Source organism: Lissotriton vulgaris, unplaced genomic scaffold (assembly GCF_964263255.1).
Source record: "Lissotriton vulgaris unplaced genomic scaffold, aLisVul1.2 SCAFFOLD_3451, whole genome shotgun sequence".
Lineage (NCBI taxonomy): Eukaryota > Metazoa > Chordata > Amphibia > Caudata > Salamandridae > Lissotriton > Lissotriton vulgaris.
This window is the reverse complement of record NW_028243958.1, coordinates 31,381-47,070: the sequence shown is the minus strand read 5'-3', so window position 1 is coordinate 47,070 and position 15,690 is coordinate 31,381.

The window sequence follows — 15,690 nt, the reverse complement described above, 5'->3', positions numbered from 1 at the left end:
GCTTTATCTGCTCTGTATTCTTCAACAAGTGTAAAATTGATCTGTAACCCTGAGTAGGTCTCACCTTAAACAAACCTCACGAGACATCACACCTTATCGTCATCCTGAATTAATAAATAGATCTATTAAACACTATCTCTGATTTACTCTCTATAGCTGTCTTTCTTTTTACATTACTCTCTGTTTACTTCCCTTATACTAACTCTTCTTTTTTTTAAAAAAATATTTTTTTTGGTTCGCTTCAAGTTCGCGAACCGGGCAGCGAACTTGAAGCGAACCAAAAGAAATAGAGCTTGCTAGAGTGCTAAACATTCTAGCAATTTTATTTGAAAGGGGAGGTAGTTCTGAAAAGAACTTTTTTTTATGTTTTTGTTGTTTTATTTTTTTATTTATTTTTTTCAGAACATTTTTTGTTTTTTTTGTATTTTTAGAACAGTTTTATGTTTTTTTTGTGTTTTTCATGGAGGGGAAACAACAAAAAAACAGGCATTGAAAAGGGCTCAACAGGAGCAAAGAAAAAATTACTGCTTGGGTGGGTTAGGGCAGTTATGGTTATCAAACACCAAGTTTATTAAGTTTACGCTCATGTTGCCACATGAGAGCATAGCACCACAATGTATGCACGTTAACTTCATGTGCTTGAAGTTTGGCTGTATGTTTGGCACAGTTTCCTGTGCCTCTCTTACAGTCAAAGATATATTAGAAGTTGATTTGGCCACAGGAGTTGTTGGGGGATTATCTTGCAGATCCCTTAACTCTGCCCGGCTGTAATTTAATGGATGCCACCTGACCATATGGCGATGCATAGTATAGTTGCCCATACTATACTTTTTCTCTGTGCCTCGAGATAATCTTTTTTTGCAAATTAGGCAGGTGGCATATTTGGCATTAACCTTCTTCTCCCCTAGAGGAATTGAGAAAAATTGCCAAATGAAACTTGTTTTCCTTCTGGAAACACGGGGCAACTCCTGAATAAATTCAGGTTCATCAGTGTCCTCTTCTTCTAAGTCGTCTTCTTCCTCCTCTCTGTTTGAGATGAATTGAGATGGTGGTCCTCTCTTGTCATGAGGAGGTTGAGGTGGTGGTGGGGGTCCACCAGCTGAAGCAAAGATAGAAGCCATTGCAATCAAAATGGAAAATGGTCTTTCTCTCACCAAGATGAAAGTCAGAGTGAGGAAAGAAGAAGGGGTTTACGTGATTTTGGAAAAGCAAAAGTTCGGAACCAATGAAAAGTGTTATTTTTAGGTCACATGACCTAGTCATACATCATTTGGAAACCAAAAGTGAAATGAACCAATAAAAACTTTGATAAACAAGTCACATGACTTGTTCCGCTCACGTTACGCGGTGCGCGCCGCGTCCCGCACCGTTTCCGGTTCGCGGTCCCGAGCACTTTCGGGAGCGCTAAAGCGGCGCGTCATAAGACGCATTACGCGACAATGATACGTCGCGCTACCGCGACGCGTCACAGTTCCGCTAACGTAACGTTTACCGGTTCGCGTACTAGATCGCGGCATCAAGATGAGCTAACGGAAAGCTTCCCGGTTCGCTTACCGGAAGCGAAGAAAAAAAATATTTCAATAAAAATTATCAATAAACATCTAAAATATATTTTGGGTTTTAAAGTAGAATACATTTTACAGCTACAGATGTTAGCTTTTAAAAAACCAATGAAATTCACAGAAAAAACCATAGGTTATAGTCCATATATAGTTAGGAATTTGCATTTACAAAACCTTGAAAATTCAATGAAAAAACCATTGGTTATAGAACATATATAGTTAGGAATTTGCATTTACAAAACCTTATTTTACTCGCATAAAACCATTGAAATTCCATATATAGTTAGATGCGCTAACTATATATCGCGCACCTGCAATCCACTGCTGATGATGTCACATATTACATCATTCATGACATGGTCAGTGACATCACTGATGACATCACTGATGACATCTCAAATGACATCACTGATGACATCACTGGTGACATCTCAAATGACATCACTGATAACATCTCAAATGACATCACTGATGACATCACTGATGACATCTCAAATGACATCACTGATGACATTACTGATGATATCATTCATGTGACAATACAATGCATCTCCTCACACTTTAATATAACCTCTGTTACATCCAGTGTAAAATACAGAATATAATTTTTTAAACCATTGACACACCAATACTAGTTACTACATACACACTCACTGATTCCAATGTCTACACACAGATTCACTCATTCACCCATACAATCATTCATACATACAATCACTCATCTTTACAACACTATCATATGCACTCATACACCTATACAGACACTCACACTCTGCCACTCATCCATGGAGTTACTCACACACCTAGTCAGTCCTGTAAAGAATCAATCACACTTCCATTTTCTAATCAATACAGTTAAACATAGAGTACCTTACATTTTCAAACATATACTAACACATACTTACTCTCTTATACAATCATTGATACAAGAACACATTGATCTCCACAGAGTCATACATCTCCTAGCCAGCCACACACACACTCAGTCTCCCATACAAATACTTCGACAATCAATCAATAACCCATATAGTTACTCATATAGCTACTGATCAACACATGCAGCAGTTTACAGAACAACAGACATAATGATGCACAAATTAAGACAGTTTAGTCACTAACCCATGCACTCAGTGAGACACATTTGATCACTCACTCATACAGTCAGTCACGCACCTACTAAATCCTTCATCCAGACACTTATACATCCACTCATTCTTCAATATGTAAGACATATTTTAACTTTACAGAAACAGACAGTCACTGGGTGTTGTCATCAGTGATGTCATCAGTGATGTCATTTGAGATGTCATCAGTGATGTCATCAGTGATGTCACTGACCATGTCATGAATGATGTAATATGTGACATCATCAGCAGTGGATTGCGGGTGCGCGATATATAGTTAGCGCATCTAACTATATATGGAATTTCAATGGTTTTATGCGAGTAAAATAAGGTTATGTAAATGCAAATTCCTAACTATATATGTTCTATAACCAATGGTTTTTTCATTGAATATATATATATATATATACACACACACACATACATACACATAAACCTTGTTTAACAAACTTCAAACATTCATGGATTTCCAGAATGGAGCTAGCAGTCCTTTGTGCAAGAGTAGAAAAAAAAACAAGTTGGCAGTGGTACATCCACCTTTGTATGGGAAGACACATTCTCAAAATGTGTCCAGGTGAAACATTGGAAACTTTCACAAAGTTGAAACATCTATTTGTTCAGCCTTTTATATTTGGAGTGTAAAATAGATATTCTTAAACAAGAGTAGAGAAAGTCACTTCGACTGACATATAGCTGTCTTTTTCATGGGACTAAAACCCCAGAATGTGCCTACTTTAATTATAGGAATGTTTCACAATCTTAACAAAGATTTTTGAGGAGTGAGCCCAAATGTTGTACTTCGGTGTGTGGGGGTATAAAACTAGGCTTCCTAAAAGGAGCCTTAAATCCTTTGTTCAGGAATAGAGAAGTACAATTTGATAGTCATGCACTGGCTGTTTAAGTGAGAAAAAAAACCCTTAAAATGTTAAAGATAGGAGTCCTTCACAAAGTTGAAAAACATGTTTTTGGCAGTGGGCATTTTATAAATACAGTCTTAAACACTAAGGGCCTCATTTATGAAAAGAAAAGTGTTGCATCTCTGCGTGAAAGCAGCGATGCAACACTTTTCAGTGCACCCTCGTGACATGATGGATGTGCTGCTTTTATTGTACGGCACACCATGTCGCAAGGAATGGCAGATACGTCAGGAATTCTGATGTATCTGTCTGCGCAAAACCCACACATTGCTGGAGTTGTGTCGTGAGCATGATGCAACTTCAGCAATGCATGGGGGAAGCCTATTCCCATTGCACTGCGTCACCCTTATGCCTGTGATGAGGCAGGCGTAAGGTTGTGACACAGTAGTGTCCTAGAAGTGGCACAGTGAAATCTGATAAATATCACTGTGCCACTTCTACAAGGCCTTTTGTGGGGAAACACCCACCCTACATACATTATACCCGACACATCACTTTGTAAATATGGTGCAACATGGCACATTATTTATGCCACTGCAGCCTCACAAAAAGTGATGCAACGGCGGGGCAAAAGTGTAACAAGGGGCTCAACAATAAGCTCCTCATTTTGCAATTAAGTTTGTGTTCCCTTTGTGCCGAAGAGGAGAAAATGACTAATAGTTCTGAAACTACACTTTCCATGAGAAAAGGGACATTTTCAAAATGGGTACATGTTAAATATGGTGAATGAAACAAATATTGATTGCAAAATATCATGTGACATAAACATGTTGTCAAAAATATCACCACTGCAAAAAGATAGTGGAACAGAATATCAAAATTAAGAATGCAGGTTTTATTGTATACAATATGGTGGCAATGAAGACAATTCTTGTAATTAATATTGTGCACTTTAGTATACTTGTATTAATCATTGTTTACATTTTTTTTTATATATATATTATATATATACATATATATATATATATATATATATATACACTTATTAGTGAAAATGTCTTTTTTTAAACATAGTTTGCAATTTTAAATGTCAATTTCATTTTTAAAAGGCAATTAGATGGGTCTGGTGGCTCAGTGGACAAATGTGTCCACTGCAGGGCTCTGTGTTCAATTTCATGTCCCTAGGTTCAAATCCCAGCGGGTCCACTCAGGCTTTCTACCTTCTGAGGTCAATAAAATGAGTACTGTTGGGTAACAATAAACACCGGTTAGTGTTGAGGTACCTAAGAGTTAATGTGCGATCTACAAATACCTCTGTTAAGTAGTTTATAATTTAGTAGGGGATATTGGGTTTTTAGGGGAATATGGTGGGAGGTTAATTACATTTTAACTAATTATATTTTAAAGTTAAGTTATGTAAGGTAAAAACAATATAATAATGGTTAGTATGTAATGTTTTAATTGTTTAATTGTTCTTTCATTTATTTGGGTTTAATTTCGGATTTTTAAATCATATTTTGTATAGTATGATTAGTTATAGCTAATTCAGCAGCATATCAGTTTGTAGGGGAATTGGGTGAGACATTTCAATGAAAATTGTTTTCTTTCTTTATTTTTTATTTAAATATCTATACTACTATTATAAAGGAAGAACTTTGAACCTTTGAGGCGGGTAAACTCGGGAACCACAGCGCCAATCCACACACCCGATACATCGTTGTAATCGTCAGGGTGTGCAGATGGACATAGGCTATATAAACGTAATAAATATACGTTATTTAAAAAATGTACCGAAAAAAAGTAGTCCCTTGGAAGAAGCGCTGGCCGCTTTGTGCGTGCCCGACGTGAGGAGCGCGGGGAGGAGCGGCGTCCAGGAGCGCGAGGAGGACCGGCAGACATGGCGCGGGGAGGAGCGGTGAGGAACGGCGGACAGGCGGTGAGGAGCGGCAGACAGGCGGTGAGGAGCGGTGGACAGACGGTGAGGAGCAGCGGACAGGCGGGGAGGAGCGGCGGACAGGCGGGGAGGAGCGGCGGACAGGCGGGGAGGAGCGGCGGACAGGCGGGGAGGAGCGGCGGACAGGCGGGGAGAAGCGGTGAGCGGCAGATGAGGTAGGTTATTTATTTATTTAGGAGTGGTGAGCGGCGGAAAAATTAAGCAAAAATGAAAATCGTGAGCAAGAGGAAGCAAACGGAGCATTACAAAAGTGAGCCAAACGGTGCATTACAGGAGGAAAAAGTTACCTGTGCAGGTTACAAAAGCGTACATCGTGAGCAAGAGGAAGCAAACGGAGCATTACAAAAGTGAGCCAAACGGTGCATTACAGGAGGAAAAAGTTACTTGTGCAGGTTCCAAAAGCGTAGAAAGTAAACAGAGGTATAGGAGGAAAACGTGACGTGTGCAGGTAGCAAGAGGAAGCAAACGGAGCATTCAAAAAGTGAGCCAAACAGTGCATTACAGGAGGAAAAAGTTACGTGTGCAGGTTACAAAAGCGTACAAAGTAAACATAGAGGTATAATACTGCAATATATGGAGGAAGGCTCCGGGGCACCCACGGACAACGTCGGGGCGGGCGGGGGCCCTGAAGCCTAATTGCTCCCGGACAACGTCGGGACGGGCTGCTAGTGTAATTCATAAATCAGATTTTTTTCATTGAATATTTAAAATGAAAAAAAATATTTTATTTAGACTATTCAAGAAATAATTAGTGATATATATCAGCAAGTGTATATTATATTTATTATTTTTATATGTTTAGTTTATTTAAATTTTATTATTGTTTTATTTATTTTTAAATTTATCTTCTTGGTGTTTGTGGTTTTTTTCAGTAGTATTAAGAGAAGTGAATTCTATGTATGTTTATTTAAATATTTCATTGAATTATATGTTTATTTTGTATATTTATAATAAATTGTGCATTTTATTTAAATGTATACAATATATATTTTCTAGTTTAACTATGGTTAATCATTTTATGTTTTTACGTATTTAAATTTTTTTTAAAGACTGAATTGAAATGGTAGATGTAACCTTTGTGAAGTCAAACGCTTTCCCTACTGTTGCTTAAATTGGAGTAGGAACAGTAAATCTAGTCCATCAATTCCTAGGCTTTCCATTGAATTTGACATTGTCTGCAAACTAAGAGCATTCTGCGTACCTGGAGGCTGCGGGGGGGGGGTCTTGCCCGTGATTGATGCTAGTGGCTCTCTTTCCGAACTCAGTCATTTTCGGTCCTCTGGGCACGCGTAGGGTGGAGCGAGGATGCCATCTTAGCCTGCGCTCGTCCTCTCCTGGATGGTACCAGGGGCCAGAAACCCTGACGATTGCAGGCCAGGTCTGATGCAATATTCTTCGAACAAGCTACACACTCTAAACCACGAGGGCAACACCATCTGTCTGTATTTGGTTCAGGTGGAGCTGGGACAAAATTCCTGCAAGAGAAGCTCCTTTATGCTATACCCGACAATGGTAAACTCCACTGACAACCCTAAGAAAGGCCAATTTTTCCTATTAAATTGTCGCTCCCTCCCTAAGCACAGATTTGAAATTGCAGACCTGATTGTGGAGGGACAGATGACCGCCCTTTTCCTAGTAGAAGCATGACTTCATGCGCAGTCTGCCCTAGACATTGTAGACGCCGTTCCTAGGGGCCATGTAATAACCAGACTGGATAGACCTCTGGGAAGAGGGGGTGGGCTGGCAGTTATACACAAGAATCAACTACACTGCAGCCTGACTGAAGACCATATCAGTGGGGCAGAAGCATCTTCTGTCTTCTAGCGATTTTAGGCTACTGCTCTCTCAATGGCCTGTTGATTTACAGGTCGCCAGGAGTAGCTGCTGCGTTTATCTCAGCACTTCTCGACATGATTCCGTCCTTTGCCATTCAACATTCTAAGTCCATAATTTTAGGAGATCTTAACCTCATGATCCTACCTGATGTAATAGTGTAGATTTAATGGAAGTCCGAAAGTGGCATCATCTCTCGCAGTTGGTACAGGCACCCACCCACATCCGGGGGCACATGCTTGACACCATTTTTGCTAACCCGGAGTTGGTGAAAGTCAACACCCTGTTTCCTATCACCTGGTCCGATCACTATGCTATCCCCTTCCAGATTCTGGATACCCACTACCTACCTTAACACACCCAGGCCCCCACCTCAAAATTCAAAACTGGACTAGGATCAGTCAGGAGGCACTTGCCTCTGCCCTGAATCATAGTCCTTCCTGCCTAGAATATTGCCCACAGGCCACCAACCTGCAAGTTACAACATGGTTAGGGGTGGCACTAGATAGGATAGCACAGTGCAGAACATTTAATTCTCCACAGTCCAGATCCTCAGCAGGCTGGTTCACAGAGGACCTCGCACAATCTAAAAAATCTTGTAAATGTTTAGAACGTAAATAGCGGACGTATTAAGGTTTGCAAGACAAAGAGTTTTACCTATTTCTGCTAAAAAAATACCATTAAAAAATCCGGGTGCCGCAGACGGTTTTCTACTCACAAAAGATCAATGCTGTCAAAAACGCCCCGCGGGAGATCTTTAGAATTGTGAAATCCTCACCTCCCTTGATACTGGATCCGCGGGCATGGACCCCAGCAGAAGCTGCTGCAATAAGATTGCCTATATTTTTTTCAGCTAAAATCTCAGCGATATACGCCTCCTTTCTGGGTGCTATCAACAACTCTGACCGTCCATCCATGAGAAACTCTGAACCTCTCCTCAATGACGCTTTCAAGATTGAGAGCATCTCAGTGGAAAAACTAGATTCTCTAGTGACTAAAATAAAATCTGGCTCGCCTCTGGAACCAGCACCTTCAGCTTCTCGAAACTGGGGATGCCCGCATTGGCACCCAGACTGTTTGCGGTACTCAACATGTCGTTTGAGGCCGGCCGACTCCCGGTTGAGTAGAAACAGGCCATGGTGATCCCGCTCCTAAAAAAACCCTTCCCTCTAAACCAGAGAAATTTTGCTCCATTTCTCTCCTACCTTTTGCGGCTAAACTGGCGGAAAGGCACGTCAACTCACAATTTACAGAGTTAATCACTGAGAAGCAAATCCTGCAGGAGACCCAATCAGGCTTTATGCCTCAGTATAGTACAGAATCGGCTCTACTTCTGGCTAACTCTGGGCAAAGCAATATGCTACGCTTGCGTAGTTTGCGCAACTTCGCACTACGCGAACTGCACGTAGCACAGTGTGAACACGCGTAGCGTAGCGCAGCGCTCATTTTTTGCTTGCTCGCGGTCCTCAACGTCAAGTTGGCGAGCAAGCAAAATGACATCCTGGTGAGACTTTTTCCTCGTTCACGATCAGCTACATCAAGTTGCCGATCACGAGCGTGGAAAATAAACCTCCCGGTGAGATTCTCAACGCGGGGAGGTCAGGTTTCTCATTGCGAGTGGTCGCGTTTGCTCGTGGCCGCCCGAGATGAGAAACTACTAGTCCACGTTGAGAAAGCTGCTGCTAGAGTAAAAATCTCCCCGAGCGGCAGAAAACGACAGCTCGCACTGTGCAAGACGCCGTTTTCAATTGTTGCACAGTGCAGGATGCTTGTCCGCACTGTGCAATCATTGAAAACGGCATCTTGCACAGTGCAAACAGGGTATTACGCAGTTCGCGTACTGCTACGCCCAGTTCCCGTAGTGCGAAGTGCACTTTGCGTAGCTACGCGTAGCGCTACTTCGCGAACTACGCCCAGGGTTGCTTCTGGCCACAGAGTCACTACTCAAGGTGGCTGACGAAGGGAAATCTGGGGCACTCACCATGCATATAACCCTGGTGCAATCGCTTGTCCTCTCCAGACTAGACTACTGCAATTCTCTTCTTACTGGCCTCCCCAAATCTCACCTGTCCCCACTTAAGTCTGTCTTCCATTCAGCAGCTCGTTTCATCTATGGGGCCAAAAGAAGCGATCACATCACACCGTTGTTATCCACCCTCCGCTGGCTTCCCTTCGAGGCTAGAGCTATCTACAAGACCGCTTGTATCACCCACAAAGCCTTGCACTCCTCCTCTCCCCGCTACCTGGTGAATAAACTGAAACTCTCTGGAGGCTCTAGACCTTCACGCAATGCCGAGAATCTACTGCTTGAACCTCCCACTTTCAAGAAGGAAAGAACAATGTCCCAATCCTTTTCAGGCAACGCAGTGAGAATCTGGAACTCGTTTCCGCCTGAGCTCCGGACCACCGCCTCCTCCCAGGCCTTCAAAAGGGACCTCAAAGTTCTCCTCCTCCAGAGACACCTCCAAAAGTAATTCACGTCCTCTTGCTATTCGGAGGAAGACTTCCCACTACTGATATTTTCTACTTTCCATGACCATGGGAATGCCTTCCCAGTGTTTTCCTGTGGTGGGAGTGTCTGCCTTTTTGCAGATTTCTCCATGTACTTGTGTTCGGTGCCCTTTTGTAACATGTACACAACACTTTGCCCTTGTAACACACGGTTGCTACCTCTCACATGTTTTTACCTTTGATACTTGCACAAGTGCCACCTTGCCTACGCAACGCCTGTTCTTGTGCCTAGCACTTATTGCAGTATTATACCTCAAATTATACTCTGTTTTCTCTTTTAACTGCACACTTGTCACTTTTCCTCTTGTGCACTTTTGACTACCTCATGTATTTTTTGTTGTTCACAATTTTTACTACCTCAAGTATTTTGTTTGCTCACAATTGTCACTATCACCTTTACTACCTCATGTATTTTTGGTTGCTCACAATTTTTACTACCTCAAGTATTTTGTTTGCTCACAATTGTCATTATTACCTTTACTACCTCATGTATTTTTGGTTGCTCACAATTTTTACTACCTCATGTTTTTGGTTTGCTCACAATTGTCACTATTACCTTATGTAAGTAACGTATGTTTTAGTAATCTGCTCTTCTGTAATGTTTCTCATTATGTTCCATTTCTGTTCCTAATGTGAAGCGCTCTGACGCCTTCGGGTAAAGTCTGCGCTATATAAAAACGCATAAATAAATAAATAAATAAATACATCTCAGCGCAGCCTTCGATACAGTCTTGCATACTGTGTTACTGGATCAATTGTGGAGACAGGGTATTAGGGGTCGAGCCTTTGATAGGATTGCAGACTTCCTTCATAAACGCTGGTTTCAGGTCATCCAGAAGCCATGTACCTTGCACGTTATCCCGTTGCAGAGGGGAGTGCCTCTTTTAAATCTTTACCTGCGCCCATTGGCCGATGTTATCCAGAGCCATGGGGTGAAGATGGTGTCTTACGCTGATGACACTCAGCTTATGATTACATTAGCTAATGACAATGAGAGGGCTGCTACCAACTTTAATCTAAGACTCGCTGACCTAGCAACTTGGATGCAGGCTAGCTACCTGAAGCTGAATGCAGAGAAAACAGAGGTTCTGGTGGTGGGGAAACAGCCCTCCATCTGGTCCTCGGCATGGTGACCGGCTGATATAGGCCCCAGCCCTAGCCCGAAACCCAAAGTGAAAAATCTAGGCATCCTTTTTGAATCCTAGTTGTCATTTGACAGTTAGATCAGGACCTACATCAAACGTGAGAGGGAGACCTGAACAGCTGATTCCTAACATTCAGCCTGTTTTTCATGGCATCACTATAAAATGTAAGGACTGTGATGAAATGCTTTGTTACGGAGAACAAAGTATCATGAACATTGTACGTACAAGGGAAAACCATCGCTGCCATCCCCAGCCTAATTTTTACTTTTTTTTGCTCCTGTTGAGCAGTTTGACATTCCCTGTTTTTGTTTACAAAGAAAACCTAAAGAGAAGAAAAAAAAACAGTTCTTTTTAAAACTACCTCCAATTCTCCAAAAAGAGCTGTATTCCTAACAAATACAAAAGGAGTGAGTGTTTTTCCCCGTGGTGCGCTCAGGGTGCGCGCACCGGAGAGTGCACCTGGGAACGCACCCAGCGCTTACCCCGCGAAAATAGCAAAAAAAATAGTTTGTTTAAAGCAATCCAAATTCTTATTTAAAACTATTTTCTTTCACTGTTTTACCCAGTGGTGCGCACAGGGTGCGCGTACCGGAGAGCGTACATGGGAACGTACCCGGTGCTTACCCCGCGAAAATTAAAAAAAAAAAAAATGTTTTTTTCCCCTTCAGGGTCCTTCTAGGTCCCCCTCAAAAAACCTAGGGAGTCAGGGGGTGTCTACCCAGCCCCCTTTTAATCATTTCCCCCTTTTGATTTTTACCTCAGGTGTCTCGATTTTACCGAGACACAAGATGGCGGACTCTCTGGACTGTTTAGAATGTTGACAGACATCCGACAGCCAATCACCTTTCTTCTCGCACACTCCCGTAGCGCGCCGTGTGCGCTCCCCGGTGCGCGTACCAGTGAGCGCTCGAAGCGCGCCTATAGATATATATGCGTTTCAGAAGTTAATTTTCATAAAAACCACTGGAGCAATTTTCACCAAACATAGCAAAGGCACATCTGCGTACCGCTCCCTACAATTTTGCCAGGTTTGGTGTAATTCCGTTCAGCGCTTCGGGCTGTAGACTTGTCAGACCGTCCTATGGAAATTAACATGAGGAAAACACGTTTTGGGACCCCCCTTTTTTCTCAGCCCCCACTTCACGAATCCACCTGAAACTTTCAGAGAAGGAGCGGAGCGCAGCGAAGCTGGCCAAAATTTGGGAAAATTACACGCAAATTGCTCAACCGGCGCCAAAGTTATTCCCAATAGAATGTTGCGGATTTCCTAGGGTAGCTAGGTCCTAACTTTAACTACCTACTGGCGACCGCCAGTAGGTAATATCTATCTATCTATCTATCTATCTATCTATCTATCTATCTATCTATCTATCTATCTATCTATCTATCTATCTATCTATCTATCTATCTATCTATCTATCTATCTATCTATCTATCTATCTATCTATCTATCTATCTATCTATCTATCTATCGCACCTTTTGGCCAGGTAAACTCGGGAACCACAGCGCCAATCTACACACCCGATACATCTATGAAAATGTCAGGGTGTGTAGATGGACATAGGCTATATAAATAAAATAAAAAAGTAAATTAAAAAAATTAAGTTTGTAAACAAAGTAGTGCCCTAAAAGTAGCGCCGGCCGGGACCTAGCGCTGGCCGCGACGCGGCGTGCTTGATGACCGTGACGCGACGTGCGTGATGACAACGAAGGAGGAGCGGCAGGGCAGTGACGAGCGGCTGTGCAGTGAGGAGCGGCGGCACAGGTAAGGAAAGCGAAAGTTAAACTCTCAGTGCGAGACTGTGTGATGCAAGGGGAGGCGAATGTCGGAGCGGGAGTGAGTCGGGGCAGGAGGGAGTCGGGGCGGGAGGGGGGCCTGGTCCTTGTGCAGCGGGAGGCGAATGTCGGAGCTGGAGTGAGTCGGGCGGGAGGGGGGCCTGGTCCGTGTCCGTGCATGGGCATGCACGGACAATGTCAGGGCGGGGGCCTGGGCGGGCGGTTGGCCCTGAAGCCTCATTGCCCCCAGGCAACGCTGGGGCGGGCTGCTAGTATATATATATATATATATATATATATATATATATATATATATATATATATATATACACACATATACATACACACACACGCATAAACTAATTCCTCTTCATAAAGAAGAACTCTGCACTCTGGGCGCAAATTGCCTTTTTCTTTATTGTTTAAACTTTCACAGCAGCAAATTCCTGATAGTTTGGAACGCGTTATGCCTGTCAACCTCTTAAACGCCGGTTTGTGCTTTTTAAATAAAGTCTGCATGTGAGTTCAATTAGACTGCCATAGTGGAAATACTTTCCTCCTTGCACCTCACCCAGTTTTTCAGGCAAGTAATAGACCAGTGTTTGTTTGAATTGTCATTATCTGTGAGGTGTACTCAACAGGATAAACTCACTGTATGTATATATATATATATTCACTGAAAAAACCATAGGTTATAGACCATATATAGTTAGGAATTTGCATTTACAAAACCTTGAAAATTCACTGAAAAAAACATAGGTTATAGACCATATATAGTTAGGAATTAGCATTTACAAAACCTTATTTTACTCACACAAAACCATTGAAATTCGCATATATAGTTAGTTGCAGTAACTATATATCGCGCACCCACAATCCACTACTGATGATGTCACATATTACATCATTCATGACATGGTCAGTGACATCACTGATGACATCACTGATGACAACTCAAATGACATCACTGACAACATCACTGATGACATCATTCATGTGATAATACGATGAACCTCTTCAGACTCTAATATAACCTTAGATACACTCAGTGTAAACAGACACTCACAGATTGTCACTCATTCATGGAGTTGCTCATACACCTAGTCAGTCATGCAAAGAATCAATCACACCTCCATTTCCTGAACTATACAGTTATACACACCTTACTTATTCAAACATATTTTAACACATATTTACTCTCTTATACAATCACTGATACAAGTTTTCAATGATCCATGCAGCCACTCACACATTCACTAGCTCTTATAGACAGTATTTTATATATGTCAACTCTCACATGTACTGTGTTTTACATATGTACTTACTTTGACATGTAGCACTGAGATATCCATTCACTCACCAAAACACTCATGCACACAGTCAACCACCCATACAGCTGTTTCCACATGCAGTTTTGAGCCCATACATCTAGTGAATCAACTGTTCACACATCTATGCACAGAGTCACACACCTCCCAGCCACCCACACACTCACTCTCCCATACAAATACTTGGGCAACCAATCAATAACCAATTTAGTTACTCATATAGCTACTGATCAACACATGCAGCAGTTTACAGAACAGCAGACATAATGATGCACAAATTAAGACAGTTTAGTCACTAACCCATGCACTCAGTGAGACACATTTAATCACTCTCTCATACAGTCAGTCATGCACCTACTAAATCCTTCATCCAGACACTTATACATCCACTCATTATTCAATATTTAAGACATATTTTTACTTTACAGAAACATACAGTCACTGGATGATGTCATCAGTGATGTCATCAGTGATGTCACTGACCATGTCATGAATGATGTAATATGTGACATCATCAGCAGTGGATTGCGGGTGCGCGATATATAGTTACTGCAACTAACTATATATGCGAATTTCAATGGTTTTGTGTGAGTAAAATAAGGTTTTGTAAATGCTAATCCCTAACTATATATGGTCTATAACCTATGGTTTTTTCAGTGAATTTTCAAGGTTTGGTAAATGCAAATTCCTAACTATATATGGTCTATAACCTATGGGTTTTTCAGTGAATTTCATTGGTTTTTTAAAAGCTAATATCTATAGCTGTAAAATATATTCTTTTTGACGTGACGTATCACGTAGCCACGTGAGACGCCTCATGACGCGTCGCATAACCGTGACGTATCGGCTCTGCAGCGCAAACAAAACCCGTAACGTAAGCGCGCCGGAGCACGCTTCCAGATATATATATATTTTTTTTAACCTTAGACAAAATCCACACGTGCACATATCTTGAGGCCTTGCAAAGACACATCAAACAAACGGTCCCTACAATTTTACAAAGTTTGGTGGAAATCTATTCCCTTAAATTTGTTTTTTACTGTTTCTCTTGGTTTTCCCCTTGTTACGCTTACTGGGACGCTACCCGGTACGCGAACCGGACGCTCCAAAAACACAAGATGGCGGACCCCCGTTACGCTGCCGGTTAGCTGCCCGGTTCGCGTACCGGGACGCGCCTCTACCGCGAAAAATCGCAAGATTATTTTTTTTTTGCCCCGCAGGGCACTTTAATATCCCCCTCATCAATCCTAGGGGGTCAGGAGGGGTCTACCTTGCCCCCTTTCCTTCTTTTCCCCCTTCGTTTTTCACCACATCTTGTCCCTCGATCCTACCGAGAGACAAGATGGCGGCCGCTCTGGACTGTTTAGAATGTTGACAGACACCGGAGAGCCAATCAGCTTCGCTTCGCGAAGTTCCGTTACGCGTCAGGTACGCGAACCGGGGCGCTAACCGGAGCGCTGTCACAGATATATCTGTTTTTTAAAACGTTAATTTCTCAAAATCCACTGGAACACATATATTGAGACATAGCAAAGGCACGTCGGGCAAACCATATCTACAATTTTGCCAAGTTTCGTGTAAATCCATTCAGCCGTTCGA